Source organism: Medicago sativa, chromosome 6, assembly GCF_051527215.1.
Source record: "Medicago sativa cultivar Bolivia chromosome 6, Bolivia_mono, whole genome shotgun sequence".
NCBI classification, from domain to species: domain Eukaryota; kingdom Viridiplantae; phylum Streptophyta; class Magnoliopsida; order Fabales; family Fabaceae; genus Medicago; species Medicago sativa.
Genome location: NC_140754.1, coordinates 54603129 through 54616177, shown reverse-complemented (window position 1 = coordinate 54616177; position 13049 = coordinate 54603129). Strand labels below are relative to the sequence as shown.

At 34.6% G+C, this 13049-nt stretch overlaps 1 long non-coding RNA gene across 1 annotated transcript; it reads right to left on the bottom strand.

The window, feature by feature from the left end:
* Nucleotides 1-5696: 5696 nt before the first annotated feature.
* LOC146915726 (uncharacterized) lies at nucleotides 5697-6799 on the bottom strand. Its single transcript, XR_015013639.1, has 3 exons — nucleotides 6660-6799; nucleotides 6507-6571; nucleotides 5697-5743 (listed from the first exon to the last, which is right to left on the bottom strand). It is a non-coding gene; the product is annotated as an uncharacterized LOC146915726 (long non-coding RNA).
* Between the last annotated feature and the right edge of the window lie 6250 nt (nucleotides 6800-13049).

Genomic DNA, 13049 nt, shown 5'->3' with positions numbered 1-13049 from the left:
TACCTTACTAGCAGATAGTGCTGGTGGAATAGAGGGTGACAGACCACAATAATTTGTGTGTGATGGAGTTGAATACTGATATCCACCAGAAGGTGATTGTGCAGAGTGGTAAGGAGAAGACCGAGTTAACTTACTAGATTCCAATGTGAAAAGCATTCTGAAACTTGCTACAAATATAGCTTAGGCATGTGCACATGGTTCAAAGTGAGGAACAAATGATTCTTGTGAACTGATTGAAAATTGAACTAGTTTTGTTCTCTCTATTTGATTTACTATGATAGTTCACTTTAATTGCAGTTAGATAATTAACAAAGGTATTGATTTTAAGTCAAAGTATAGAAAATAATAAAAATGAAAATACACCAATAGGACTCGTATAAGATGCAGCTGTATAATATTTCTCTGTCAAAAGATTGTTTGGAATTAAATAATCAAATAAATATTGTATGGAATCTCTTGTTCCTTGTGATCAATCTCTAACAGAGGTTTAAAGAAAATCTGAAATCATCTTTGCAAAATGTTCACCTTCACTTTTGCACCTACGCTTCCCTAATGCGTCAAGTAATGAAACATCTTCCACTAAGCCAGCCCTCATTTACATTTGAACTGCAACAAAAGCTTGTGTTTCCTATGCATATAGGCTAATACTAAATCTTCTATGTAATCAAATCAAATGAGTCCTACCAAGGAAGTGAACACACTTACAAGCTACACACCTACCCCTCTCAGTTAATCTGGCATCTCGTATATGATTCAGATAAGAAATTTATTCAGCACTGTGACGCTATTAAGAGCTTTGCAACCAACACAACAGCCCCAAAATTTTAGAAAAAAAAAAAATAAAGGCAGTAGATGGAAAATGTGATACGTAGTCGTTCAATGGTATCACTGAAACAAAGACAAGAACATAAATGACAGATATAACAATGGAAATTTGTAATTCGTACAACAGATTCAATTCACACAAACAATGACACAATGCAAAGTATCTTCATATTTTTCAGTTTCTTGTACAGTAAGTTCACTTCATATTTTTCAGTTTCTTGTTACTATCAAGAGCCAAATAATTTTGCGCTGGTTGAAGGATTGAAGATCTATATTTGATTAGTTTGAAAAAAATCTGACCTCAATCAAAGTAACTAACCTCAAACACTGAGGAAATATGACCTCAATGAAGCACTGGCACAAACACCGATGTCTAAAACAGCACTGACACATCAACACCATTAATGATTTGTGAAAATAGAATAATCTAATGTTACTGCAAGTACCGGTGACAAGAACCAGACACATCTTTAATTGAAGTGTCTGTGCTACATAGTTCTAAGCTTTAAATTCCTGCATATTATTCTGCTTGTTATTTGTTTATCATCTTTGTGAAGAATAATCTACCTATTAAATCAAAATTTTTAATGAGTATTTCTTTAGAGGAGACCTGATAACCAAATCATACATATTGTGAATACAGGAAGAAAGAGTAACATTAAAAATAGAATGACCCTCAGATAAGACTTGCATAATCATCATGTAACAGGGAACTTCTATGGCTCGGAAGATACATATCTTAATAAACACAATGAGTTTTCCAATGAAATTCAGACATACATGACTGATGCAAAAAATGAAGTGTAAATGTAAACTCTTCAACAACTCTATTTCCAATGTTATTACCTCTAAGCTTACTGGCCAGCCAGGGTTGTAATCCAGATATTGTGTCTTTCATTACTGCTGAAGATAATGTGTCCTCTTAGGTAGCAAAATCCTTAAATTCAGAATCGGAATCATTAATAATCAAATTTTCAAATTATATGAACAACGGTACAAAACAATGTTCAAAGTGAAGTGCAAAACCTGACCGTTGGAGTAATACAATTGAAAAATCTTCTCTCCACGATTCTGCGTCTATGAAAATATCAAGAACACAATGAAACTAAAATCTAACATTACAATATTAATATAACGCTTCACTGCGTATGAAAAGTTTAAAACTATATTTTTTATTCTTTCGAGAGCAATAATGCTCCCACCAAGTGCAGTGGGATCTAGAAAGCTTCAATTAAAGCCATGCATGTGACAACAACAACAAACCAGTTAACACAATATACTAGATAGATCATCAAGCTCTTCTTGCATAATCATTCAAGTGAATTTCAATCAATTTACAAACCAGTTAACACAATATACTAGATAGATCATCAAGCTCTTCTTGCATAATCATTCAAGTGAATTTCAATCAATTTAAATTGTTAAAATTGCAGGTGTTTAGATAGCAATAGGAAAATATGGTACATACTTGTTCAGTGAATTTCCATCAGTATAAATATATCTTTGCCGTTAAAAAAAAAAAGAACTTGTTCAATGATAACACTAAGACAAGGGAAAGACCAATGAATACAAATATAGCAGAGTATGACTTATTGCTTCATTTTAACACTCAAATAAATCATATACAACACCGTATAACAAGAACATTAACATTCAAAGTTCCTACCTTCTTGGATTAGTTTGTGATTTGACTCATTTAAAATGAGAAATGAACGAAAAAATCATTAAAGTAGATAAATCTCATTGACAATACCTTGCAAAGATAACAGATCGATGACTAAGAAAAAAAAAACAGCCATTAACACCATTATAATTTGGAAATGAACTTAGCAACAAAACATGAGTTTTATTAACATTAAAGTGATAGCGAGATCTTTGAGTAGTCCACATTTTACTTAAAAAATAAAAAAATAAATGGATCATAACAATTGCATAGAGTAACTCTTACAATAGACCTCTAGCAACCATTTCACGAAGAAGTTTCTACGCCTTTTCATTGTAATCTTTATAAAAGAGAGAGCGGATAATAGTTTCATAACTTACAGCATCAGGAATGAAATCATTATCCTCCATTTTTAACAACAAGGCCTCTGCTTTATCAAACAAGCTCTCTTTACAAAGTCTATTGATCAAAATATTACATGTTCGGATATCTAGGCTATAACCTTTAGTTAATAGATCCTGAAAAACATCTTGTGCATTCTTATGTCGTCACCTTTGCATAACCCATCAATAAGTGTATTGTATGTGTACGTATCCAGTTGAATGCCTTGGTCTTTAATTTTCTTGACTAATGCAATAGCTTTGTCAAGATGATTGTTTTTGCATAAAGAATCTATTAAAGAATTGTAGGTAAATATTTCAGCTGGTATGGATCTCATCAACAAGCTCCCAAGCATAGGAGATTCTTCCTAATTTGCACAAACCATCAACGAGAAAATTGTGAGTTAGGAACAATTCCTCTGCAACACATTTCCTTAAAGAGATTCTTCCTAACCCTTAATGATTTACCTTTATTGCTATGTCTCTAATAGCACAGGTGAAAGCTTCAGTCTAGTACAAATCTCTTTTGCCCCACTTGAAATTAGGTTTACCCTTCGCATCCATTTCGATATCCCCTTCCTCTGTCACCGAACATCCAATGCTCCAGGTATTGTTTATTGATTGGATGTTGCTGGGAACCCTAATTGTGGAATATTATTTATAAACATCACCAACTTGCTTTGCTCTAGCATCCAAAAGGTCTATGGATAACTTACCCGCAGTGACAAAACGGTAAGATTTAAGGTTGTAAGTATTGACCATCATTGCTTTATTGCCTCTGAAGGCAGCAATGACCTGTGCTCCGATCATCTCGGAGCCCTTAGGATTGATCCCCCATCCCACCCAACCATTTGAGGTTGGTGGAGAAGCAACAAAGACAAATGAGAGTGAGGGGTTGTCTCTATTGTGTGTGAAGTGAAGGGTTGCATTGAGCTCGAGCTCTTTGCACCCTGGGTATCCTTCTAATTTCAGAGAACAACCAATTCCAGATGAAACAGGTGCACAAGAAGAAAGGTGTAGGACCAAAGGAAGCGATGCGAGCCAAAGATTTTCAAATATGAGTCTTTTTGGGAAAGGAAGCCATTGGAAATCAAACCAAAACCAATAGCTTTCTTTCCCAAAAAAACTCATATTTGGAAATCTTTGGCTCCAATCTCTACCTTTGATCCTACATCTTTCTTCTTGTGTGCCTGTTTCATCTGGCATTGCTTGTTCTCTGAAATTAGAAGGATACCCTGGGTGCAAAGAACTCGAGCTCAATGCAACCCTTCACTTCAGATACAACAGAGACAACCCCTCACTCTCATTTGTCTTTGTTGCTTCTCCACCAACCCCAAAAGGTTGGGTGGGATGGGGGATCAATCCTAAGGGCTCCGAGATGATCGGATCCCAGGTCATTACTGCCTTCAGAGGCAAGAACGCAATGATGGTCAATACTTACAACCTTAAATCTTACCGTTTTGTTCTTGCGGGTAAGTTATTCATAGACCTTTTGGATGCTAGAGCAGAGCAAGTTAACAATGTTTATAAACTATATGCCATAATTAGGGTTCCGAGCAACATCCAATCAATAAACCATACCTGGAGCGTTGGATCTTCGGTGACGGAGGAAGGGGATATCGAAATGGATGCTAAGGATAAATCTAATTTCAAGTGGGGCAAATGAGAATTGTACTTTACTGAAGCATTCACATGTGCTGTTTGAGACATAGCAATAAAGGTCAGTCATTAATTAGGGTTGTTCTTATATATATAAAATGTGTCCATTTTGTGTATGTGTGTTCCTATAATATTCTTTTGTAAATGGATGTGCCAATTTTGACTTCTCGTCTCTCAAGACACTTAATAGTATTAATGAGGGGTGTATTTGAAGTAATGTTTCTGATAATTTGAAATGATACAAAGCTCCATGGAAGAAAAAGTTGTCATGGTGGATGGTCACATGGAAGGGGTGGTTGATCAGACTCGAACAACTTCTACTGCACTATTTGCAGCCAATGATGCTTTGGTGTAGTATGAAATAGGTATGACAGAATGAAGAGATTCTAATTTAGGGTCAGCATATCCCTAAAAGTAAATGACTGAATGAAAAAATCCTCCAAAGTAATGAAGGTGGTCGACAACACATTTCAATGAACATAACAACAACACATGACTCTTGATTAAAATTGAAGTGATAGTGAGAACATTGAGTAGTCCACCTTACTTTGTATATGCAACTATCAGCAAAAACAAATAAATAAATAAATAAATCATAATGATTACATAATTTTCATCATAGTAAAAAAAATTATAATTAGAAAGTATCTTACCTAGAGTTATTCTTCAAAGCATAGGAGATTATACCATTGTCCTCCTTATGAAAGAGAGCCTCCAATTTTCATTCTCATCTTTATAAAAGAGAACCCAGATAATAGTTTCATAAGTTACAGCATTAGGAATAATACCATTGTCCTCCATTTTTGACAACAAGGCCTCCACTTCATCAAATAAACCCATTTTACAAAGCTCATTGATCATAATAGTATACGTTCGAATATCTAGACTATAACCCGTAATCAAAAGATATAGAAAAAAATCTCATGCATTCTGAAGTCGTCCTCCTTTGCATTGTACATCAATAAGTATAGCGTATGTGTACATATTTGGTTGAATTCCCTTTTATTTAATTTTCTTGCATAATGCAATTGCCTTATCAACATGATGGTTTTTGCATAAAGCATATATTAATGAATTGTAAGTGAATATATCAACTGGTTGACCATTATCACACATCTCATCAACAAGATGTGTATGCAACCTTGAGAGGTGCGTCAACAGATGCTCATAAATAATTACAAGATGACAATGTTAACTCATCAATGAGTCCGCAATCCTGTATTACCAATTCATGAAAAAGATATAAGTTAAATTAAGAAAATAGTGCGTTGCAAACACATTTATCATTGCCAAATTTGAAATTCTCAGTAGTCCTAAACTCTCTAATCTCTATCAATTCAAAAACAAAACAATTAAAGTAGATAAGATATTCAATATTCATAGTCTTCCATAAACATTAAGATCTAAACCATTCATCAACAAATCAACAATATCTTTCTCGAGAAATTTCTCTTTTGTTTTTCCTCTTTTTCCTTACCACATTGATCTGATTTTTCATTAATTTTATTTCAAAATATCCCTTTATTATTATTATAACTATATTTTTTTTACTATTGTCTCTAATGCACCTTTCAAGTTACTAACCATGCAAGTGATGATACAACAATGGTATCAAGGCTAAATGACACTCTATAGCTTTTTTCACAATTTGATTCTTTGCGCAGATTACGTATTAGAGTACTCATGCCAATGTCTATTATGCTCTCATGCATCCTATATGTGTCGGAGAAATTAGACGAACCCTTTAGCCTAGTACAGTTGTTTTTTTCCCAAGCACGAGGAGTATTGTTGAAACAAATAGCTAGTCAAAAGATAATTTGAAGTTCTCATGATAAGAATGTCACAAGATTTCCATCCACCAACTATATTTCGTTCATGAGTATCGTAAAGAATATTTTCACCATCATTCCTTAATGGAACCTAAAAAAAAAGCAACACAAATCTAATAAAAGAAATAACCTCAACCAATAGAGTCGCACCTGTATTGTTGTCAAGCAGTTGTTTTTATTTTGTCCATGCAGCTTAGAAATCTACAACTCCAAATCTGGAATTCCTCAATACATCAATATTAATTCAATTAAAAATGGTAACAAATTCTAAATCTGAAATTTGTCACTAGAAGATATGCTCACCTTCGAAGAGAGTGCAGAACAGAGGTCGTATCAGAGAACGAAGTTGAACACAATGGAAGGAGATATAGTTTGTGAGTATGTAGATAACAAACAAAAGAAGGAACGGAATGGATTATAAAACACCCTGAATTCATATGACACATACATGACTTATAAATTTGAAAAGCACATAAATCTGACAACCATGAGTATTGAATCACTACTAAAACATACCAATTTTTACAAAGATAATATGAAATTAGAACAAAATAACGAATCCATTGTCTTATTTAATCAATAGAGAAATAGAGCATGCCTATAGAGTACCAAGGATCTTCTCAAAGACCCATGCTTAAGGATTTCACAAAAGATATTAAATCACTTAGCTATTTAACTACACAACAGAACAAACAAACGACAATAGTGATCGAAATGGAAACCAACCAAAAAGGAAAAGAAAAAAACCTCGATCACCTCACAGCGTAATCTTATGTAGGAATAACACTAACTGAAGTTTAGTGATAATTATGAGTTACACAATCTGCCAAACAAATTTTCAATCCAAAAATAAGGTTAGTGTCAAGTCACAAGTGCCAAATAAAGAAATTTTAGCCCAAACAAGAGATAAACATGTATAAATCACAATCTAGAGGTGATTTTGGACCAGAACTTTTTTCAACAGTTTTGTAAAACCAAAAGAAACTTCTTGTTATAAAAAAAAATCAAAAGAAACTTAGATACCAAATTTCATGCTAACTGAACAAGTGTAGCTCAGATTAGACCCGTAGTTGCAATTTAACACTTAAAAGGAGACAATTGAGGGTAGCTTGCATAACATAATATCTAGGGTAAGAATATGGACATGAAATTTGGTATACAACCTTCAATCTTCATATACCATAAGAACCCTAACTGCAAGGAGTGGACTTCAAGATCTTGTGCTAAATTCTGCCTATTCCTGATTCAAAATTTGTTGTAAGCATTACAAGTCATATAAATTGAACTGCAACAACACAAACAAAAGCAGTAACAAACAGGAGATGAACACATATAAACAAAACCACAGACTACAACAGGAAATCAAGTTAAATGGAAAAGTCGACACAAACACTCACAATAATAAATTAGATCAGAGTTTAATGTCACCAATAAATGAAAATAGTGAGCATAAATCAATTGTAAATTTGAAATAAAGAAAGAAAAAAAAAAACAAGATAGATGAACATTATGTTAGTAGGATTGTGAAGAAGTAATCGTTAGAAAAACTTACTCATAAAAGATGAAACCTGATATAAAATCCATATTCGTAGCTCGCAACATCGATCATGGTTGACAGAAGGTTATATTCGCAAAATCAAAAGGGGTTAATGATCAGAGATGGAAAACACAATCGAGGTTAAGATCATAGGTGAAGATCACGTACCAAAGATGACGATCAAAGACGGCGATTTTAGATCGGTGATTGGCTACGGCTATTGCAGAACAAAACCATGAGAGAATGAGAGACAAGAGAGATAGAGGTTGAGAATGAGAATCCCAAATAGTGAGTGAATAAGGTCAGGGTTCGTTGATTTGGGATTCTCCATGGAGGTTGAGAACAAAGCATCTTGATTTGGAGCAAGCTGATAGAAATTAGGTTTTGGGATTCTCCATGAAATGAAAGAAACTTGTGAAGTGTTGAGTGACAAAAAAATTTATTCGTGAGAGTGACAAAAGTTAAGTTTCCAAAAAATATAAAAATCAAAGTCATGCAACGTTTTTTTAGGAAAACAATGTTACTAAGCTTCTTTTATAGCAATACTTAGAGCTATTTTCGACAATAATTAATGACAGCAGGGCCGTCCCTGAGAATTCGGAGGCTCGGCTCTGGAAATGAAAAGAGACCAGTGATAAAATCAATACGTATTTTTTTTAAAAGAGCAATGCTCTATTTATATTTTTTAAAAGATAAATACAAAGTGTTGTATATATGCGGTACACCCATAGGTGAAAATAACTACCGTATACATGAGGAATCCCCACCTAACACCAAAAGCAAAAGGAAAATTAAACCTGCACAAAACAATCAAAAGCCATGCGCTGTTTGCACCCCCTTTATTGGAGGATAGTATACTACTGGGTATAATTTATTTTTTTGAGGCCCATCCTTGGGGGAGGCCCAGCTCGGTTGAGCTGTTTGCACCCCCTCAAGGCCGGCCCTGAATGACAGTAACATTTAAATTAATGTTTCAAATCAGTGTTGCTAAAGGTGTTCAATCTAGTAGTCTTGGAGTATTTGAATTGCATTCAGATTGTTGAATTGCATCCAGACTTGAATTATATTACATAATCTCAGAGGATTTGGATCTTCATTTCTCTTATTCAACAATCTGGATGCAATTCAAATCCTCAAAGAAGAAGTTGATCAAAGATGGAAAGAGATTCGTATATCTGAACAAAAACAATGGAAAGAGATATAGTTTGTGAGTATGTATATAACAAACAAACAATGATCCTTGGCTAAAATGTGAATTTTGTACATATGGAAAACTTGGTCAAAATTACGGTTAAGAAAAACCAGGAGTATCTCACTACTAAGAATAAGTCCATGCAAGATTATAGGCACAGCTAGTTAGCATAATTCTGCCAAATACCGTTGCTACTAGTTTTTTTTTTTTTTTTTCCTCAGATGACCGTTGCTAACAAAATAAAACTTATGTGATTTTTTTTTGAGGTCTTAGAGTGTGGCACGTATGGTTAAGAATTGAATACTAACCAAAATACTTCAAAAATAATTATAAGTTACATTTTGAAATTCTCTCAAAAAAGTTACTTTTGAAATATCTTTTAAATACAACATCCCCACACATTTACATTTCAAAAGTTTAAAAATAAAAAAAATTCCTAGGTTACATTTTATGCATTTACCAAATCGGAAATACTACTTGTCCCGAGAAACTTTTTCACAAGAACATCCCGACCAATACAAACATAATATCTTTCTCCATCACTTTTATTTCCAGCCACCGATCTATTGTTGTAATGAAGGCAATCTAACAGTTCCAGACCATTCATGATATTTTTTTGGCTATCAATAGCACCACTCTTATCAAATTTCAGCTGTTATATCAACTTTCGCATGATTCAATCCGAAGAATACCTGAGGGTGTGTTTGGTTGTGAGAAGAAAATGAGAAGAGAGAAATAGGTGAGAGAGAGTATGAGAAAAGAGAAATATATGAGAAATAGAGTAGATTTGATGAGTTGTTTGGTATATGAGAAAGAAGAGAGAAATAGAAGAGAAAGAGATACTACACTTTTTTGAAAAGACTAAAATATCCTTATATTAAAAAACTAATATACAACTTGATTATCTTAGTCATATAATTTTTTTGAAAAGGATTTCATATATAAATTAATGCACTTTTTATTCTAATTTAATTAATAAATTGAATTGATTATTATTACACAGAAATTAGATTAATTTTTAATTAATTTTTTAAAATATTTTAACGTAGTCAGTTAATTAAAACAATTAATTTCACTAGTTTTATTCAAAAAAATATACGGCGGGCTTTAAAAGAATTTATATGGTGAGATTATCACACTATTTAATTAAGCTAATTTTATCAAATGGTATGTTTGAAAGACCGAAATAACATCAACTTAATTAAATTTATATCGGTCATGCAAAAGAAGTTAGTGCTATCAGGTCTTTAGAAAATACTGATGGCCAATGTCACAGTTATATATGCAAGGGTATAATTGAGAAATGTCCAAATTAACAACAGTTCGTCCACTTCCTTCGCACGAAAGATGAGAAAGAATATTGATGTGGGGCCCACTGGTTTTTAATTCCTCTCTCCTATTTCTTTGCTCACCAAACAGCCTTGATGGGACACTTCTCTCCTTTCTCTCTCTCTTCAACTTCTCTCTTCCCATCTTCTCCTCAACCAAACAGCCCCTAAGTGACATATTATTTATTCTTATTGCGATTGTAAATAATCCAATAAAAAAGAAAAAAGTGTTAAAGGCTTGTTCTCTTCACTAAACAATAGCAAGTGGAAGGAAGAGCTGGCAAATAACCACAACGACATTGATACCAAACAAAAATCATTGTGTCAAATTAAATTTCTTATGACTTTCTTCTGTATTGTATGCAAGAAAGCGAAGGTTTGAAGAACAACCGGCATCCCATATTCAAAAAATTTACGCTTATTTTCAACGCCACCTGACACCACCGCCGCAAAATAGTTAACCGGTCTCACACCGGAAGGTGTAGCTACTGCTGCAACTTACCCACTCCCCTCCCTCGGTAAAAAAATATCGCCCCCCTCACCTCCACCTCCAATCTTCCTCCCCCCAAATCCATTACTTCCTCCTATTCCCTCCACTTTCTTACCCGTACTCACAATTTTTTCTCCCTCACCCTCTCCATCATGACCCTGGCAATTTTTTTCTCCCTCACCAGTCATCCGTCCCCCCCAACATCATCCCTACTCCATCCACTGAAACACCCTCTCCCTTAGCTCCTTCCCTCTCCTTCAACCTCTCGACACTGGTTGCAAGACGGTGAAACCATGCTATTTTCGCGAAAACACGTCCAAAATCAACATTATTCAAAGCTTTCAACAACTTGTCCACATCCTTGACATTAATATATATTTGACAAAACCATAAACCTGCCCATGCACATTACGTTTCCTTGACAAAAAAGTAATGATGTGGTCATAAAAAGTAATTATTTTTAATTATTTTAAAAAATAAAATAATTAATATTATTTGTTATTTTTGTATTTTACCCTCAGGTACAGGATTTTTTATATGCCTAATTGATTTTTTGACCACACCAAGTGTTCATACATATTTTTTTTGACAAACTAAGAGTTCGTTCATAAAGTCCATAGTTTCTAAGTGTTTGCACGTTTCATTTGTACATGTAGTTCGTAGGTTTATCTCATGCAATATCAATCATGGTTGTCTAACTCGTGAGTAAATTCGTATGAGTTTATAAGACAAAATTGAGTGTAATCGCACATAGAATCATTTTTATGATTTATTTGTTTAAACTCGTACAGACCCGCATAGACTCATGATTCTCTGATGAGTTTATGAGTTTTTGAAAAAACATTTTTTTAAAGACCCCAAAAATGGCAAGAACTGTAACACCCCTACTAGACGTATCTAGAAAGTCTAGCATGTGTGTTAGTTTAGTACTGGATACATTAAAAATTTACAACGAATGAATATAAATACAATCAAATGTGTTCGTACATAATAATACAACTCAACTTTTCTAAAGTATAATGAATGCATCCTTGCATAACCATCTCATCCTGCAGCGGGTACGGACGAACACTTGGCGCATCATCCATTCGGCTACTAGCTTGCTAATCCAACCTGTTTATCTGAAACAAATAAGGATTGGGATGAGACATAAGGTCTCAGTGAGTTCCCCTAAATCCTAGGCTATAGGTAACCTCAGGGGAAACCTACGGTCACCACGTGTCTAGAATACAACCTGCCAGTTGATTATACGTGTGTGGGGACTTGCATACTTAGACGGTCGTGCATACTAGGGCCGTCATAGTCTTATCTCACTTGTTATAGGCTTCACTTCCTATACGTGTCATGGCGGTCGAGGGGAATCTAAAACCGCAATGCCAAGAATACGCTCTACGTATCAAGGCCTAAACATACTATAATCATGACACAATTCTAAACCGGATGATTAGGGGAAACCTAAGATCGTCATCGGTATATTTTCTCTATACTTTCTCTATACATAACTATGTCGTATCTAACAACACATTCTATCTTGCTGTCATGCTTGTTTTGACGATCTACGTCCATGTTCTACTATTCTTGACGATCTACGGCAAGGCTCTACTATTTCTTGACGTTCTACGTCAAGGCTCTATGACATAACATAATATATCTAATAATATGCACAGTCGGATTCATTCATGAAGTTAGCGTTTAACAATCAAACATTATCTGAGTTCATTTTATGGAAAGCCCCGAGTGGAGTAACCCCGAGCGCAATCCCTATCTATCCGATGGAAACCTATCTAAGGTATAACCAACGGCACTCCTGCAGTGACGTGCAGGATCCTTACGGCTAACCCCGTTTCACCTAATGGAAACCCCTTGCAACAACCTAGTGTGGACACAAGAGACACGACCACTACATCTTTCTTACTAAGTGACATGCGGGTTCCTTACGGCTAACCCCGGTTCACCTAATGGAAACCCCTTGAGCCAACCTAGTGTGGACACAAGAGACATGGCACCTTAACTTTAAAGTCTTGGTCTATAAATGCATGAGTAATAAATATATGCTAGCTATCTCTTTTACCTCGGATACCTATACGATCCGACTAGAGGTAAACTATATGCTTGCTTAACTTGCTATGTGAAGAGATGTCTAGTC